General features: G+C 41.2%; 1 long non-coding RNA gene across 8 annotated transcripts in view; it reads left to right on the plus strand.

Annotated features, from left to right (window-relative positions):
• The window catches only part of A630039O03Rik, a 68,773-nt gene that overhangs the window by 19,430 nt on the left and 29,173 nt on the right, over nucleotides 1-20,170 (plus strand). For 3 of the 8 annotated variants that reach the window (XR_376219.3, XR_376223.3, XR_376221.4), the window contains exons 2-3: nucleotides 4,781-4,839; nucleotides 12,171-12,275. The exons of 3 other annotated variants lie outside the window; for them this stretch is intronic. This is a non-coding gene — a long non-coding RNA (RIKEN cDNA A630039O03 gene). Of the gene's footprint in view, nucleotides 1-3,404; nucleotides 3,498-4,780; nucleotides 4,840-12,170; nucleotides 12,276-20,170 lie in introns of all 8 variants that reach the window. 2 more of the 8 variants (XR_867740.2, XR_376220.3) reach the window with 2 other exon arrangements.

Genomic DNA, 20,170 nt, shown 5'->3' on the forward strand with positions numbered 1-20,170 from the left:
GAGCTGCAGACACCTGTCTGCACATGTTCAAGTACATATGCACTTTTCTAAGCTACTTACCAAGATGTATGAGCACCTTCAGCCTGCCACCAATGAGGATGTAGAGATGTTGGGCCCTGATCCACACAAGAGAGATGAGTATTTATTGACTTCTTAATTTTCTTGTTCATTTGTTCCTTCCTTCCTTCATCCATTCAATAAAAATGAGGAGTGTTTAGAGAAGTGTAGACTGCATATATATGAAAATATATGGCGTTTGTTGTCTTGTCTTACTCCTATGTATGTATCTCATGAAGTAATTGATTCTAGCATTAGAAATCTACACAATGGGAAAGGGCAGAGAAGTGTTGTTGGAGTGAATAAGAAGAGCTCTGCAGACAGGGTGCTGCTGAGAGTCCTTCTTGCGATAGGTCCTACCTTGAGGAGGGAGAGGGAGAGGGAGAGGGAGAGGGTGAGGGAGAGGGAGAGGGAGAGGGAGAGGGAGAGGGAGAGGGAGAGGGAGAGGGAGAGGGAGAGGGAGAAGAGGAGAAGGAGGAGGAGAAGGAGGAAGAAGAAGAAGAAGAAGAAGAAGAAGAAGAAGAAGAAGAAGAAGAAGAAGAAGAAGAAGAAGAAGAAGAAGAAGAAGAAAGAGAGAGAGAGAGAGAGAGAGAGAGAGAGAACAGTAGGAAACACACCAGAAATGCACACAGGTCTCACATGCTCTGAGCATCTTCAGCAGGTGCAAGGGGATGCTGGGGAAGAGGAAGGGATGGGACAAAGAGAGGAGACTGGAACTGAAGAGGCCATGCCTGCTCATTTGCATCTTCTCCCTCCTTTGTCCCTGCATGCCTCACAGCACATATGTAAGTGAGTTTAAATGACAAGGAATGCTGTCTCCAGCAAGAAAAATTAGGAGCAAGGACCAATTAGCTCTTGGATTTCGGTTCTTCTGAACTGGAATACTTCGGTTGCTTGCAAAGTGTTTGGTCCTATTCTTTACTCAAAGTGCTCTATGGCCCATTCATATATGAATTAAAATTAATTGTGTTTGGAGACTTTGGGTGTAGCAAATCAGGGCGGGCATCACTGCTGGAGCCCTGGAACTCCTTTAGCATTGAAAAACTACAGCACTTTGAAATCCTTAGTGAGATGGATTACCAGCATAAATGCCATTAATACTAATGATGGTTAATAATTGGAAAATCATATTTATAAAAACAGCAATGATAATAAAGTCAAACCAGCTAGCACACCTCCCAGTTCTAATCCAAAATGCCACATTAGAGGCTCTCCATTCTCTTTTATTGCCCGAATCTTAGTTATTTTGACATATTTATCCAGAAATTATTGAAGTTTCTACACTTAACCCTGAGATGACAAATTGCTTCTTGTAAATATTACGCTTACAGTAAAATTCACTATAAGATAAATGATTATAGAGATATGGGACCCAGAAGTGGGAAATGTGTTTGAATTATAATAAGGACTGGCTCAACTTAAAACCAATTAATAACTGTCATTTTCTCACAAACACAGGACAAGAAACACCTCCAGAAAGGGCACCTGAACCATGAAAGGTTGAAAAACATACTGATGAACATATTGACTGGATCCATTAGGATTCTTTCAAATCACCTTCTGATAACGGTCTCCTTGCCACCATCCTGTCATATGGAGGCAGAAAGAATGGTTTAGGGTCTGGACAGATGGGTCTATAGTTAACAACATTTACTATTCTTGTAGAGGACCAGGTTTGGATCCCAGCACCCATGTGGCAGCTCACAACCATTGGAAACTATAGTTTCAGGGCATGTGACACTTCTCAAATCTGTGGGCATCAAACATATAAATGGCACATGTGCCTATCTATGTTCAGGCCACAGAATCAGGAAGGCTCTAGGTAATGAATAAGTACATTGGAATTTAAAAAACGTGTTCCTTTCTATTTAGCATAGAACAAGTTTTGCATGGAGTTCCTTCCAATCAACTCTGTGGTCTGAGCTTTAGTCTGTCAGAGAACTGACTCTGCTATTTTATTTCATAAAGTTAATTAATTTGGGGGAAAACTCATATTCTTCCACTCATGGATATTCTTGTTGTCTGCTTTGCAACAGATAGTTCTTAGCAATCAACAAGTCCTACTTGAAGAAAAACCAACTGTTCCTTCTATTTCCTTCACCAGACAAAAACTGGGTGGACATTCTATCCTTAGACCTCAGATTGCTCCTCACTATGCCTCCGACTCCTGGATGTTCTTATTTCTGGAAAATATAGCAAAGAATCCCTTAGCAATTACTCATGCTGAACTGTTTCTCAGATCACTCCTTTGTATCCACATCTCTAGTGTGTTCAGTACAAAACACAGGCACACTACCCTACACAGAAATGAGGAATGCAATAGCCCCATTAGACTAACTGCAACAGACAGGCCAGCAGCACAAACAACACGTTGACACACTTAGATCAATACGCCTCTGGAAGGTGTTCAGGTTCAGTGCACAAAGAGGTTCACATTAAGGAGAATTTGAAAGATGTAAGAGAATCTAACAGGAGCTGGCTGGGAGGTAGTGTGAATTCCTTACGGTGTATGGAGAAACAGAAAAATGGATTGTGCTTCAAGAATGGAGTCATTAGTGAAAATGACTAGACACTGGGATTTTGAATTGAATCCTTATCTCTTCCACCAGGACACTCCTATGTTTTACTGCAAAGGGATAAAAATAAGATATTGTATTCTGTTTGCATTTGCAAAACACTGGAAGTTCTTAAGGCAATACCATTGTTTCACAATAGGGGTCCACCTTCATCAAGGGGTCCACCTTCATCAAGGAGTTCTTTGCATTTGGATTCTACTGTAGGGCGTTAGTGAAAAAAAAAAAAAAGAAACCCGTTGAAAGATTTTAGTTCCTGTAAGTCACTTCTAAAGAGATACTAGTGACTTATGAACTCTGAACTTAAAAGACAAGTGTGAGCAAGGAGCATGCGCCAGCCCTCCAGAAGTCAACGTCACCTGTGGAAACGGCAACTCTGAGGAGAACTGAAACAGTTTGATGCTTTACCTCAGCAAAAAGCAAACAAACACCTATTGCTTTAAAATATTATGCCAAACATTTATAATGTTTAAAAACTTGGCAAGTAATGCTTACTTGGTCCAGCTCTGGCATCTGTTCATCTTTAAACTGATATTTCATTGCAAACAATTCTTTACCTGCAAATGTGAGTGATAGAAAGATACAGAGTGCATCATGGCTCTGATTCATGAAGACAAAAGGAAGCCCATCCAGAACACATAACACTTCCACACTGAGTAGTACTTTATCTTTTAATTGACTGATTGATTTACTCATTCATTCATTCATTCATTCTTCATCCACTCTTTTTGTTGTTGTTGCTGTTGCTTTATTCTCTTGTCCTTTTTGCGTTAGGATCTTACTATTTTCTGTGCTGCCCACATTGGCTCTGTATTCCTGAGTTCGAGGATTTTCCTGCCTCCACCTGCTAAGTAGGTGGGACAGTAGGTAGGTACTGTACATTGTACCTGGGCTTCTTTATTTTTAAGTGTGCGTTCAATTTTTTTACTCTACACACCAGAAATAACTTTTGTTTCAAATCTCTGTGGAAATTTATTATGGTATCAGTTTCCCCATCACCTCAGAGCTCAGAGTATCTTACAGAAACAGGAAAAGGAAGGGGAGTGCTGTTGTGGTTCTGTTTGGAGGACTTTCCCGTGAGAGGGAGCACACGGCAGAGTATCTACTTCAGTGGATGCAAACCATAAGCCAAAAGAGCTACTGGCAGTAAAGGTGGCTATAACCTCTAGAGCCCACATCTTGTGACCTACTTCTAAAAGCCAGGGTTTACCTTCTAAGTGTTCCACACACTCTAAATAGCACCATAAACTAAGCATGGGATGTTTTTACATGAGCCTGTAGGACGCACTTCAATTTCAGACCACAGTATAGCAACCTTAAGAAGCCTCACAAAGACGCATCATCTCATTCAAAATAAAAATATAACAGGCCAATGACTCTATCCCCCCCACCCATTGGTCTACAGGCCCTACTAGAACTTCCTACTTCTTCCCTTATCATGTCTAGCAACCTCTCTGTTTCCTCTCCAGTTGGGCCTTTCTGGCCTCCTTAGGCATCAGGGTATAAAGCAAGCATCTTTCTTGAGCCCTCCATTTTTTTCTCCCTTTTGTCTAGCACGCCCTTCCCATGAAATCGAGGCTGCACAGAGTTTTCAGTATTTCTTCTAAAATGTCTTCCATGTAATAAAGTCTTCCATGATCACAATATTTGGATTCCACCGATCACCCAAGCTCCCCACTCCCTGACCAGCTGTGTTCACCTTATTCTTTCTGCAAAGCTTATCTCTTTGACCTCATCTGTATTCTGCCTGGCCATTTGTCTCTTAAATGTCTTCCCAGGCAGAATGTGAGCTCCATAAGAAAAAGAAATTTTACTTCTCCTTAATGCCTCGTGCCCAGCATTTAGGAGAGATGCCCAGTAAATAATTGCTCAATTTAATAAATGAGAAGTTTATGATTTAATGCAAGTATTTATATGGAGATCAAGATGCTCTGTGCTTCCCGTACTTCTGGGAAACGTTTTCAAATCCTTCTGAATTCCCATTAGCTACTGACTAGAATCCATATTGCTAATTCTCTGGAGTGGAAGAGCATAGATGTTCTAATTTTATAGGACAATGACACTATTCTGTTATGGCAAGAGGATCACATACAATTTGTACTTGGAAGCCCCTTGGTTTTCACGTTGTCACTTTTGATTTGACTTCACAGGAGGCTCCAGAACTCTGAGGGAAATCGTAATGAGGGGAGAGCAGACACACCAACAACAGGTATGCTGGGTGCAGCCTGGTCTTCTCAGAAGGATGGAAGGCAGCAGGATCAAAGGCTGGGTATCCATGCATAGAGAGTGGTTGTCGCAGGAGGGACAGAAAGCCTGTGTACTCGCTGATTTCCTTTGATGGGATTTCAAAGAATTTAGGGGATATTTCTGCAGATTGGAAGTTCCAAGCATCCGTTTATGTATATGCTCAGTGGCACAAACACACACAGATTTCACAGGAGTCTTGGCAACCGTGCTTTTTACATAGGAGACTTTGAACTTAAACGCCAACATTCGATGCATTTGCCAATTAAAACACACACATTCACCTAAGTGTGTGTGCATGCATGCACGTATGCACTCGCGAATATTATTTTTTTTCTCTAAAACACATAAGATAATATAAAGCACTATGTGACAGGTCTTTTTTTTCCCACCATCCTTAGCCATCAGAGGGCAAAATACACAAAGCAGAAAGCCTCAGAGGCCTCCATCGCCACATCTGTGCACTTTGGTGGCACTGATTTTGCTTTCTTTCTGCAATTCCAGAGATGTCTGCAAAGCAACACATGTAGACTTTGCAAAGCAGAGAAAACCTGAAACGGAAACACAAGCAAACAGCAGGAACACAGACAAGAGGCTGTTTCCAGGCATGGATTTAGCTCAACTATCCCAACATCCACCATCGTGAAGGAGTTGACAATGTTGTGGTCTTTTAATTAGGGCTGGAGTTGGGTTTGACTCGGATAAAAATCCTCAAAGGCTTATCCCCAGCATGCCAGGACTGCCCAAATGTCCTGGTCTACGAAATTAGGCTGGGGAATCGCATCTAAACAGGATTTCTGAAAAGATTCTTGGGACTTTCTTCTATGACTAAAGCTTGCGCGATTTAGCGAAGATTGCAAGGACAGCCTTTTATAAAACAATTTGGTAAAAGCTGGGGTGAGGTAACAAAAGTGTTTATATATACTGCATTGCAGTGAAAACACATCGGTCTAGGTATCCAAAAGAAGTTGGGAGAAACTCTCCTTTATTTATTTTCTTAAGACATGACTATAAGGAGGCAGAATTAAATATATGATTAATCTCAGTGACGAAAGATAGTGATAAGTGGATGTGTATATTAAAGGGCACTTTGGTAAATCTGCAAATTGCTAATACTAAGAATAGAAGAAATTTAGTGGTCAGTGGGAATTGCGAAATTGGTACCATGTGCAGGTGTCTTGGATTGAGTTCTCTTATGGGTTTGCAGTACCAGCAGGGTGGGTAAGGCCTGAACTCTTTTATATACAATTTTTACACCTAGTGAACATGATAAATGCCAGGACTTTAGATGTATAAGTAAAATAACTTGGAATTAGAAAAGCATATTTCATGTTTTCAACAAATACCTCCAGAGCACATGGGTTGCTAACCTACAATAGTCATCACAGAAATCACAGTTTGCAGTTCAGAGTCTGATGGGAGAGGCAGATATTATCTAAGTCATGATCATTTGTCTATGTAGCTCTGAGACTCTATGTTATTATGAGCTGTAATGTGAAGGATAAGAACTAGGTACTATGATGTAAACTGATAGAGAACCAGAGAGTTCCATAGGGGATGGCTTTGAAAGATTTAAGCGGAACACAGAGGAAACAGAAAAAGTGACTATCTGCTGGAAGTAGAAGCACCACAGGTGCCATCTTGGTGTGGGAAAATACTTGGCTTGCTTAGGAACACAAAGCAGCACGGGGCTGAATGTGAGGAAGAGGGTGGTAAGAGGCGTGCCAGACAGGTGAGAAAGCCAGGCCTCTCCGAGCGTACTGCTTGCATTCTGACTTTGTTTCTGTATCATCGGAAGCCTTTGGGAGGATCTGCACATTGCTTAGGGATCAAGGTGGAGAAACCTCATACAGTCTTTAGCTTGAGATTATCCTTGGCTGCTGCAGATGGTGGCGCATAGCATAGTAGAAGAAGGTAAACCAAGGAAGCAATCCCTGTGTTCAGGGAGGTACAATACTATGGAGACTGTGGTCAGGCCATGAAAACCAACGACAATGAGACATTCAAAACATGACTAGGATGCCTGGAGCTCAGTTGAATAGGTGCTTGAAAGGGGGCTTGAGACTGATCTGTAGCATCCCATAGGATAGGATTTGGTGACCCCAACATCTTGAGAGCAAGAGGCAGAAGGATCAGAATTCCTAGGTCATCCTTAGACACAGAGTTCAAGGTCAGTGGAGGAAATACGATAACCGGTTTCCAACAAGGCAAACCTAAAGGCCCTAAACTCACAGGGAGAAGACTGCTAGGATCTGTGAAGGGGGCAAGGGAAGAGGAAGGCTGCAGAATGACTGCTAAAGTTTGGCATTAGCAGTAGACCATGACTCTTTCAGACATGAACGATGGAGAAGATCCAAAGTGAAAGCAAAGGTGGCCTCTTCATCATTGCATGTTTACCAGCAGCTTCACGCCTCCACATGGAGGCGTGACGATCTCAGATCTCAGATCTCAGATCTCAGATCTCAGGTCCACAGGGAGGCATAACATTATCAGATCTCAGGTCCACATGGAGGCATGACAATCTCAGATCTCAGGTTGATAAATGTATGCAGTAGGTGCTACGACCAGGGCATAAATTAAGCAATTTAATAAGCACTATTTCTGTTGAACATGCTCAGTGGATTTCCATTGCTGTAGAATGCCCTTTGAGGTCCCCAGGATGTCACCGAAAGGCTTGTGCAATCTTCCCTTTCCTGTAGGGGCTTATTGATATGTGATATTCCCAGGATTCTGATGTGAATAAAATGTAAAGCAACACATGATGTTTTTGTATTATTAGTAACCGAATGGGCTACGTTGACTCATAATTTTTTATGGTTCCTTCCATTTATTAGAACAAGTACCCATCAAGAGTGGAATAGTATTTACCAGTCTCCAGATACCAAGAGCTTACAGTACTTGCTACATAGTACATAGTTAATAAGTACAACCAATATACAGATTAGGCTGAGAGAACCAGAGATACATTTGTGTATATGGGTGACTTTATAGAACACTTGAACTAAATTTTAGGGTATGGAACAGGAACTGGGGTTTTTACAAGGCAGTAAACTAAATATTTCAATATGACTTGGATCCTCTGTGAAGTGTTAAATCGGGTGTCTAGCAGATCTTGTGTTTGGCAGTAATAATTCTGAGCTCTTCTGCCATGTTGAACTCAAGAGGCCGTGGTAAGCGGGAGATACAGTCAGAAGAAGAAATGGAAGGTCATTTTCCTCCTACCTAATTTAGCCCTCACTCATGCCATTACCAGAACAAATGGGCACTATTTTCTTTCCACTTCTAAACATACTTAGGCTTCTCCTTGGAGATCACTTTCCCTCTTCAAGGCTGTCTTGGAAGTAGATTTTCAAAGGGTTTTTATTTCTGTAACAATAACTTTTGGAGTCAGGGAGTCCACTGCATGATGTATGTGGCTGTGTTCCTCATTCCCTGGGGAATAATCTCGCCTAAGCATGAAGCCTGTTTCAATACTGCCTGGCTCTTCTTCAACACAAATTATGAATATTTCTAGAACCAATGTGCTTTCTTATTGGCAACAAACTCAAGTTTTCTGAGGTTTCTTGTTTATGGGGTGTAAACTATTTTGAATGGCACACACACAAACAAACAAAAAGTCTCAGAAGACTCAGAAGTCATAGAATGCCTTTATGGTTCTGAATATGATTCCAAAGGTGAGTCCAGCAAAGTCTGGGAAGACTCTATGCATGAAGAAGGGGAAACGGATGGATGAGCTAAGGCTTGGTTTTTTCTCATTGTGCGGTGAAACCAGCAATTGTAAGAGCTTGGGTTGCAAACTCAAGTGCTGTCAGGGGCCACGAAGGTAAAGTGTTGAACAGGAGAAGCTGGCCTGTCTCAGACAATAGAGCAATGTATCCAGCCATGGTAACTGGACAGTGCTGCCTGCCCTGTCTGACCTGAAACCATGCTGAAAAAATTAGTAAACAAACCCTGCAAGTGAGCCTCCAGGAATGTATATCAGATCATATTATTCTACTGCTTAGAGACATTCAAGGCCTTGCCTTCTCCACAGAACAGCCTATAGAGCATTCCCTTGGTTATATGGCTCTACTTGACCTGAGATGTTCCTGCTTATGCCTTTATCGCATCTCCTGCTTCCAGCCACTGTGAATCCTCAGTGCCTGCCGATCTCCATCTTAGGCTCTTGTTGGGTCTTCTGCCTGGAATAACTTTCCTTCAGAGTGAATGTGTCCTCTCTCAGTTTGTCCAAGTATCTATGCAAGGGAAACCTTCTGAAAAGTGTTATGCTTCTGTTCTTACAATTCTTCACTCACTCTGTTCCATCATATCTTCTTGTGTGTACATGAGGATGTGTGTACAAGTGCATGTTTTACCAGGAAAAAAAAAACCAGTTTAATCTTGATCAGTCATTTCAATGGACTTCAAGTAGCAGGCAGTTTTATTATTTTCTTCAATTTCCTTCTGAACACACTCTGTTGAACTACTTTTTTTTTGAATCAGTATGAACTCTTGTTCCCAAGAGTTCATATATTTCTTTAGAGTCAAGGCCATTCTCTTCAAATAATATAATGTCATTTCAGAAAAGATGTAGCTTGGTTTGTCTGCTAAGCCATCAGTCTTGGTCTGACTCAAAGGAGTAAAGTGTGCTGTAGAAAAGCTGTGGCTAACGGCTCCCTTCTTCCCTATCTTGCCCCTTTGGCCTTCCTGTTTCAGCGTTCTCCAGGTCTGTTCTTGGCCACTATAAACTGAAAGATAGATTTACTGGGTATGGTTGGTGTTCCAATATTAACTATGAGTTTCCTGGAGAAATTTTGTGGCTTCCACAGAAATATTTCATTTGGGAGATTCTCACTGAACTAGTGAGTTCTGATTGGAGGTTTACAACCTCTCTTCTGCTCAGAGTAGCACAAGTCCACTCTTCCCCAAACTCCCTCTGTAATGGCCTTAATTGAATGAAGACTAGCTGCCTTCTGCAGGGCAGATCAGTTTAAAGGAGCTACTCTTAATTCTTATCCTTCACTGTCTTCCTTCTCAACCACCTCAGCGAGAGTCTCCATCCTTCTCCAAAGAGAACACTCTCCTTTCTACTCTCCTAAACTCTCCGTTCTTTAGATTTCTAGGGCCTTTTCTCAAACAATGGGAAACCTGCTATGTCAGACCTATTAAAGTGTTGGAGAGTTCTTTCATTTGGTCTCATTTATACCCACCGCTGATATTTCTTGACTTATAATTACTAAGCAGGTTCACATCATTTTTAATATGTCCTGCATGTAGCTTTTAGCACCTTTGTAAACTCTTTGTTTACAAAGATATTAAAATTCTAAGAAAAAGAGAATGCCATGATTGCCATGACATCACAAATATATTCTATGTACAGTTTATATAGCTAGATAACAGTAACAATGTGGCCTTCTAAAAATTTCTTTTGTGACTAAACCTCTGTAATTCAGAGCAATGCAAAATGGCTCCGTTACTCTTTAAAAACATACTACAGGGATGAAAAGAATCATGTGGTCTGTAAATAGATATGTATTTAAATGTACATATTTTATTTAAAAGGGTTCAATATATAGATTTCGGTTATTTAACATGAAGAATGGTCAATGTCTGTTAATATATTTGAAATTTATATTTGAAATTCCATTATAGTAAGGGCATTATTCTAACAGTAAAATACAGCCACATGAGTTTCAGGCAATCAAGACAAGATTATTTGAAATTCTTTTCAACAATTTGTCTGTAATGACACAGAACTTGGGAAAGGTATCAAAGAGAATAAAAGAGTCTTTATATGTTTCGAAATAAACAACCTTTTCTCCCCACCCCCTTTAAAAACAAAAAGAAACAATTTTAAGGAGAAGGGAGATGGAGCATTGTGAGCATAATTGAAAACACAGAGGGACTATTTCTGTACTTCATTATACGTTCTAAATTGCTACTCCAGTATTCTAGATCTGCTTAAATAGTTAACGGCTGCCAAACAAAACAGTAGCCCACTCTCCGGAAGAGAGGCACCAATTGTATTGTTTACTTGAGGAATATGGAACGAACAAATGTTGATGAGTGCCTTACCACATGGAAAGCTGTCCAGAGCGAGTTATGCCTATAGGGTTAGAGCTTTGAAGAGTGGACCTATGAATTTCTCAATGTAGCAAAACTCTAACATTTAAGCAATAAATGATAAACAATAAAATCTAGGGCCACAGAAAACTAGAATTATACAATAATATAGATTTTAAAAAATGTCTCTTCGAATATTTTTTGTACACAAACATCTACATGTTTTCAGAAACCAGGCTGTCTGAGTCATCCACCTCTTATTTACCCATTCCAGTTTATTCAGTGCTATGAGGAGCAGGTCAGGGACAGACTTGCCTGTGTTTCACCCTTAGAATAGCAGCTTAAGTCGCTGCTGCAGGGAAGCTAAAGGGCCAGTTCTTCTCTCCACAAAGGAAAGTCACTTGCACCGAAACACCGTGATGGATAAAGGCACCAGGAACAGAATTATCTCCAGCGGCTTGAAAATCTCACAAGTGAACCCATAGATGGGAAGACATGTACTTTTGTTTGCAAAATTCATGGGCATTATTTTCTCTTTCTCTTTCCTCCCTCGTGTGTGTGTGTGTGTGTGTTTGTGCCTGTGTATGCATGTGCATACACGTATGCATGTGTGCATGTATGTCTTTCAGTATGCATAGTACCACATATTTGTGTCTATGTGTACATGGTGACTAGAGGAATCACATGTCATTCCTCAAATGTGGTTCACATTTCTCCTCCCCTCCCCTCCCTACCCCTCCCCTCCCGTCCCCTCCTCACCCCTCTTCTCTTCCCTCCCTCTCTTCCTCCCTTCCTCCCTTTCTCCCTTCTCTCTCTCTCTCTCTCTCTCTCTCTCTCTCTCTTTCTTTCTTTCTTTCTTTCTTTCTTTCTTCTCTCTTTGCTTTTTAAGACAGGGTTTCTTATTGGCCTGGGACCTAACACCAGCTCAGGGTGGCCATGCTTGCTTTTTTGTGTATGGATTCTAGTGATGGAAGTCACATCTTCCTGCTTAAAATGTAATCAATTTACAGACTGAACGATATCCACAGCCCAATCTGTTTTAATACATAAATCATACATGATTTAATCTTAAGTCCTTATTATAAGTTGAAAAGGAAGGCATTAGTGAAAACCTCAAATTTGATTTTTGCTTATAGTCTGTCTGTAGTTATTTATGCATTTCCTATTCAGGAAAACATTGCATCATTACTCCTATGCCGAAGTAAATGATCAAACATACAAGGAAGTGTTGACAGATGTTCCTTTTGTTTCAAGCATTTTAATAGGCAGATTCTGTCTGATACACTCATCTGGAGACTTGTGGTCCAGTGACCAAGCCTGGTCATCCATCCATCAGACCAGTGGAGACTGAGCTCAGAGGTGAGGAGAGTTGTTTCTCAGGGTGTGGGCGGGTGTCCTCCTCCTCTTCTCTTCTTCCCCTTTCCCCCTCCAGCCATAGTTGCTCAATTCTCCATTTGTTAGGTGAGAAGAGCCCAGTTGAATGAAGCTTCAGCCCTCTTTTCACTTTCACACCTATGTGTTGGAGAGGACATCTCATTTAGTCTCCACGTTTAGAGTTTCTATCTGTTAAACAGGTATAAAAGTGCTGTTGGTGAATCTATAGCATGGACAGATGTGTTAGTCATTTTTCTCACTGCTGTGATAAAGCACTTGACAAGAAGCAACTTAATGGAGAAACATTAACTTGAATTAGTAGTTAAAGATGATGCATTTCCTCATGGTGGGGAAGCACTGTGTGGAGATTCCATTTTTGGCAATGGAGTTTGCTGTACTTACTTATAACATGGTATTTACCAGGAATCAGAGAGTTCATGCAGGTACGAAGGATGACTATAACACTCTAGTCTTGCCCCTACATCCCAATGTGCGCCAGGTAGGTCCCCACAGCAAGAAGATTCCTAAAATATTTTGTGTCACCATTTGGGGACATTCAAACACATGTGTTGGTGGAAAGTGTTCATTCAAAATATGACAATGGGAAAATTCTAGCCAAGAGTATTTACTCAATGTTTTAGCCATTTTGACTCTGTGTGTTGGGATGTTCATTTTGAAGCTCTATCATTACCCAACCCACAAAAATGGGATATTCAGCCTATAACCCATGAAATGGGATATTGCAGAGCTATAACTCACTCGGTTTCCTAGATTTTTAATTCTTAACTCTAAAAGAGGCATTTGTTGGCTTAGCTCAGTAATGCTGAATCACTAACACGCCTACAGACTTCCTGTATTTTAAACAGCAGTCCAGTCTGAGTTAAATCAGCCATCTCTGGGAAAGCAAAGAGAAACCATAGAGTCCTTCTGTAGTTCACACAGCAGGAGCAGGGAGAGTCCATTTCCATTGGCTTAAGGCACAGGTGAAAGTCAGTAGTGCAGGAAAGGTCAGGTACCATTTTATAAATCTAATGTGGACAGAAGATCAGTATGGACACTGGCAACAGGTCTCTACTTCGAGCTTACAAACTCCCTTAATTTCCAGCCTTTTTAAAACACCATTGACTTGGTGTTGGGCACATTGGAATGGGTCCTGTGATGACAAGAGTCATGGAGTCTCTACTCTGTATCTAAACATGAGGAATTGTGTGTTGTCAACATGACTGAATTGGTCAGTATTGTTTGTCACAGCAGGGCCCCACAATCAATCCAGAAATGCCCCAGTCCTTCTGCAATCAGGATTGATTACTCTGGAAGCCAGCTGTGGCTCATCTGTTTTATGGCAGATGGCCAGTCTTTCATTCAATTGAGAAAAGTAATTTGTCACCTAAACCTCAAATGCTGCCTTGACAGCATTTTACTTTCAAAGGCACAGGGAGGGTAAATGACCACAGGGAAGCCACCACAGAGTTGTGTGACCCATCCCCGAGTCTCCTCTCTGATGCAGTGGTAAAGGAAGGGCTGCTGGCGCCCAATTCTAAAGAGCCTTTGCATAAGCAAACTTTAACGAGTCCCATTGGACGGTCTGTCTGGTCCTTGCTTGCACACATATGACTTATGTCTGGGCTCACAGCTTAAGAAGTCTGTGGGACTCCCCCTGGCAAATGTAACTCCCTAGTCATTCTAATGCAATATAATAATATACAAGGCTTCTCACAAATGGTTTTATTGTCATAGCTATTGCTTCCCAATTTTGATAAGAATTTACGTTTCCATGCAAAATGACTTTATTCATTTTGGCAATAGAGAAAAAAAATAGATGAAATAGAAGTTTGATTTAAAAGTCTGTTTTGCTCAAGATAAGCTGGCAAAAAGACATTTGTTGAAGCTATTAAGAGCTCTGTTTTCAAAAGCTCCCTGCTAATTTGAACCCTATCAAAGGAACACACACATGTGCACCCATTTTTCAGCACATATCAGAAAACATGAATAATTGAAGTGCTTTTTGTGTCTCAGATTTTCATTAAATACAACTCAAATGCCCATCTTGGACTTCAGGATTCGGCCAGGTTTACTTTAGCAAAATAAATTAAAGAAATAATGGATCAAATAAAGCTTTCCATCAGAAAATCCACACAAGCTGAGGGCTTTTTAAAAAAAATTAAATAAAAATAAGTTTAAGGAAAATAATAGAATTCTCAGACTTCTCTAGGCCCATTCTTCCACGGATTTTGTGAGTATGTTATTTTGGTCATTCAGGAATTGTTCCTCACTGCACAAAGAAGACACGATTGGTAATTTTTCTAATGAGGCCCACAAAGAACAAAAAGGAGAAAGTCAGAAAATCTTGCTAAATTAATTGCTGCTGGTAAACTGTGAAAAGAAAACTAGAGAAGACAATAAATGGTGCTAAGTTTTCAAGAAGCAAACTCAATCCAAGCCTAGAGTACTGTTGGATGCTCTGTGAATGATACAGAAGTCACAGGTCCTAGTGAGGGGTGGCACTATGCATGCTGGCTGGTGGTAGGTAACTTCTCCATGGTTTGATTTAAAGGAGAATGCATTATGAATCTGGAATTTGTGGATGACCTGGAATGTAGACTACTAGGGAAGATGGAGCAATTTATGTGGTTAGGTAACCTTGAATTCTGAGTTCTACAAACTCGACCAGACTTCAGAGAGCCAGAGTCTTGTTTTATTACTGTGTCCTTCATCTGCAACAAAAGGAAGTGGTCATGTTCATCAGAAATTTGTAGCGGATGGCAGAGCAGCAAAGATCAATAGGTTAATATTTATAAACCACAATTCAGGTGATTTAAAGTCTACAGATGCATAAAATAAACATTATGCTAATGATGACCTATTGATCATAAAAAAATTACTTTGCTCTAAGGTAACACCTTCCATTTATTCTCTAGAATGTATGCATGCTCGTCTCCAATAGATATTAAGTCATATTCCTAATTATCATGTTATAACCCTAAGACTAATGTGGAAGGCAGAGACCTCAATACACTTTCGGGAGGAATTATGATTATTTATTATTACCAAAGCTTTGTACAGGAGGCACAGAAAAGAAGAAAACTACCAGCGATGCTCTGTCAGACGAGGAAGCATTTATAAAATCTCTCTCTCTCTCTTTTTTTTTTGTAAAGATTTCTTTTACATTTTAATTATGTACATATGTATGGCTGTTGTGTGGCTAAATGAATGTGACTTTAGGTGCCTGAAGATTCCAGAAGAGGGTGCTGGGTCTCCTTGAGCTAGAGTTACACATGATTGTGAGCCATATAATGTGATATGATTGAGAACCAAACTCAGGTCCTCTGTAAAAGTAGTACAAGTTCTTAACTGCTGAGCCATTTGTCCAGCCTCTGTTCTTTCTTGCTCTAGCCGTGAGTGTGTGTGTGTGTGTATGTGTCTGTGTGTGTGTCTCTGTGTGAGAAATATTATAAGCACAGTTCATCACAAAAATAATTTAATTACACCAACAATTTGTTTTTTATTTTATATGTGATTTACTAACTGTGATAACCACATGCCATGTAAAGATATGTAAGGTGGTGAGGGAATGACCACTTCCCACTCCTATTAATGGTAGTAGCATTCTTCTAGGGATTTAAATTCCAGACCATCATGGTGATTTAAACCAAAGACATGTCCCCCCACCCCACCCCCCACAGGCTCTGGTGTTTGAACACTCTTTGGTGCTGCTTGGTAGAGATTGAGGAAATGTGACCTTGATAGAGAAGTATGTCACTGGGGACTGGATTTGGATATTTCTCATCTCACCCAAATGGGGAACATAAGCTCTCAACTTCCTATTCCTGCGACCACGCCTTCTAGTTGCACCCATGCCTCCCTGCCTTGTTGGACCCATTACTGGAAGCTTAAACTCAAATAGACCCGTCTTTCTGTAAGTTGCCTTGATCATGATATTTCATCATAGCAACAGAAAAGTAACTAGTGCAACCACATTCTAATACTTGCCTGTGGGAAGCCACGTATGCCATTACAAGGTGGCGCTGGCTACCACTGGCCACCACACATAAGTCTGGGTAAACAACCAATGTGTATGTACATATGCAGAAAAGTTTTTCACCAAGTCACTTCCTGGCCCGGGCATGATAATGAGGCTCTGCAAGGTACTGAGAGAGAATAACCAATCAGATGAGAGACATGCAAATGAGGTATGATAATGAGGCTCAGTGAGGTACTGAGAGAGAATAACCAATCAGATGAGGAACATGCAAATGAGGTAGAATGCATAACCAATCCGGATGTGAGACACGCCTCTCCTAGGCCTATATAAGCAGCACCAGTTCTGGGCTCAGGGTCTTCTTGCCTATGCAGTAAATGCTCTCCCAATAAACGTGTTGCAGAAGGATCCTGTTGTGGCGTCTGCTTTGCTGGCGAGTCAGGCGCTCACACTTGCCATTCATTACCTATACTCAGTTATCTACTACACAGAATCCAAAAGCAAATCGTCCCTCACACGAACCATTTCTGCCCATTTCCACCACCACCTTGGGTCTCCTCTTCACCGTTGTCAACCTCAGATCATTATGCTCACACCCTTCTTCACCGCATCCCCGCCCCATTTCCCCGTTCAGTGTCTGCAACATCCACTTTGATACTGCCTTTGGCTGCCTAGTGCCCTCATGCTAACTACAAATGTAGCAGCACGGTTCCCCCATTTAGTCCTAAACGGTGGCTAAGAACACAAACTTTATAGGGAGGACTGAGCTGAGGTTCTACTGTGTCTCTGACCCTGGTAATGTTTCCTCCCTCCCTCCCTCCCTCCCTCCCTCTTTCTTTCTTTCTTTCTTTCTTTCTTTCTTTCTTTCTTTCTTTCTTTCTTTCATACCGTGGATTAAATTGAAGAACTTGTACACGTAGGGCAGGTGTTCTGAACTTTGCTCCATCAGCTCATTTCTTTTCTTTCTAGAACCCAGTCAAGTTGACTGAGCATCTTGGAAGTGTCATCAGGTTCTTGGGAGATATGAATTACACAATTGACTTAGGCAGGTATTTATTAAGTATGTGTTGCATGACAAGAAGTGTGCTAAGACTGATACTGAAACAATCTATGAGATCTTCAAGGGGAACATATTGGAGAGGCGGCTTAGCAGTTAAGAGCATTTATTTTTCTTGCAGAGGACTCACGTTCCCAACACCCACATGGTGGCTCACAACCAGCTGTAACTCCAGTTCCAGGGGACCTGGCACCCTGACTTAGGCTTTGTGGGTGCCAGGCACTCACTTGGTACACATAAATAATTCATGCAAGCACACATACACACATACAATTTTAAAATAGATAAGTATGGAAGAGTATACACACAAACATATGTTTAAGAAACGATACCCTCTTCCCCAGCAGCCTCAATAGAGCCTCATGGAGAGATGGGATCTCCCAGCCCCATCCCACGCATGAGAAAATTTTGACAGGGCAGATCGTGTGCAGGTAGTCACAGGTGCGGAAAGCTCATGAGTGCAGCACGATGCCATGTTCAGAACACAGCTGGTCACAGCATCCCCTTCCGTTCGCTGGCTCTTTCCCCTTGGAGGGAATAAAGATACTCCAATGCAAACAAATAATTTAAAAGTAAGCCTCAATGTTATTTTATTTCTATTTTTTCCAAAACAATGGGAAAATTAGCACAGAAAAATGTCCTTCCACCCTCTCCTCCCCATTGTTAATGTCTTACACTGAGAAACTAACTAACACCGAAGGTTTGCTGCTTTGTTTGGTTCTACTTATTTTTTTTTTCCAGTGTCTTTTTCTTTCTGTTTCAAGGACTCTATCCAGGATAGCACATTGCATCTCCCTGGCAGTTGTCCCTTTATGCGCTTCGGCTGTAACTGTCTCTTAAATGTTCCTTGCTGACAATGACCTCAATAGCTAATTGGATGCTAGGTAGACACAAACTCTATGAAGAAAAAAATAAGAGCCGGTAAATACATTGGAGGAAAGGAAGCTGCTGGCTCGCATAGGTAGGCTGAAAACGTAACACTTTGAGATGATGTTTCAATTCAAACTAGAATTTATAGATCACGCAGTAGGACTGTCTGTGGGAAAACAAAACAAAACAAAACAAAATCTCTAGGCTTTACAAATGCCAACACAGAGGCTCTAAACTGCAGCCCTGGTGGTTTTCACACTTACAACAGGAGCAGGCCCTGATGGAATTAAATGAGTCATATGAAGAGAGTGGTTACTGACTGAACAGCCAGGGCAATCATGTGAAAAGGTACATAGATTTCAGTCAGAACTAAATGGGAAACGGGGGACATTTTGAGAAGATGAACACAATCTTATATAATGTTTAAAACAGAACAAGCATGCGGTTCTGCGTCCTGTCATTGTCATGATAGTGTTGATGACTGTTTACCTGCCGTCGCCTACATCTGATCTGGATGCCATCACTGCCATCACGCGTCAGGCTCTGGCCTTTATTAACATCCCCTTTGCAAGATGTCACAATATTATCTACTCTAAAAATCTCAATAACTATATTACCCAACATCAATTGATCTGAAATATCACCACTGTAGGACTGTGTTCTCACAAATCCTCCCTTTTCATTTGTAATACATTGGAAAATATGGCTATGAGGAATCTTATTATGTTGATGAATGTTTACAATTGGTTGGATTTATATTTGAAACTAGGCTTCTTCTACACATTATCACATTTACTAGTTCATTTTCTATTAGTTACTATGATTACATGCTAGAGGCAAAGTAATTTATAAGGATAGGAGTTAATTTAAGTCTCAGGTTTGGGGATGGGGAATCTAGACAGCAGGATACCACTGCCAAGGAAGGCATCTCATCACGATGGTGGACTCATGGCAGGAGCTTTCACACAGAGCTCACACAGTGGGACAGAAAGCCACAGTGGGAACAGGAGCCAATCTTACTCTATTATGAAAACTCTTTTGAAAATTAACTCTGGAACCCTTAAATCCTAGATTGGTCTAACTGTGTTTCACTGGAGCCCTTCAAAGTGCTCTTAACCCTACCCTAACTTACACATTCCCAGACAATTAGTCCCATAAAAATTACCATAATGAGTACCAAGCTTCAGACGCATGAATTCAAGTCACACAAAGACCATAGGTTCAGTGTAGCTTGAGACTGCATCTGTTATCGCCAGACGAGGAAGGTAGGGGAACCTCATGAAGTTCCTTCCTGGGGAAAAAATTCAAAGCTAAGAAAATACTCAGTATTCTAAGGAAGTCTCTCAATGTCTTTGGAGGGCAGGGAGGAAATTGGCATTGTCTCCCTCTGCAGCTCAGGATGGACTTGAACTCCGAATCCTCCTGCTTCTGCCTTCAGAATTTTGGGGTTACCAACGTGCACTCCTGTACTAGCTTTCTTTAAACTCTATTATGTCATTTACCTGTGTCAGCTTCTGGCTATTAGCATTTCTTTTTTTATGAGATATTGTCTTTATTTACATTTCAAATGCTATCCCGAAAGTTCTCTATACCATCCCCCACCCTGCTCCCCTACCCACCCACTCTCACTTCTTGGCTACCCACCCACTCCCACTTCTTGGCCATGGCGTTCCCCTGTACTGGGGCATATAAAGTTTGCAAGACCTAGGGGGCCTCTCTTCCCAATCATGGCCAACTAGGCCATCTTCTGCTACATATGCAGCTAGAGATACGAAGCTCTGGGGGTACTGGTTAGTTCATAATGTTGTTCCACCTATAGGGTTGCAGACCCCTTCAGCTCCTTGGGTGCTTTCTCTAGCTTCTCCTTTGGGGGCCCTGTGTTCCATCTTATAGATGGCTGTGAGCATCCACTTCTGTATTTGCCAGCCACTGGCATTGCCTCATATGAGACAACTATATCAGGGTCCTTTCAGC

This window comes from Mus musculus, chromosome 3, assembly GCF_000001635.26.
Source record: "Mus musculus strain C57BL/6J chromosome 3, GRCm38.p6 C57BL/6J".
Lineage (NCBI taxonomy): Eukaryota > Metazoa > Chordata > Mammalia > Rodentia > Muridae > Mus > Mus musculus.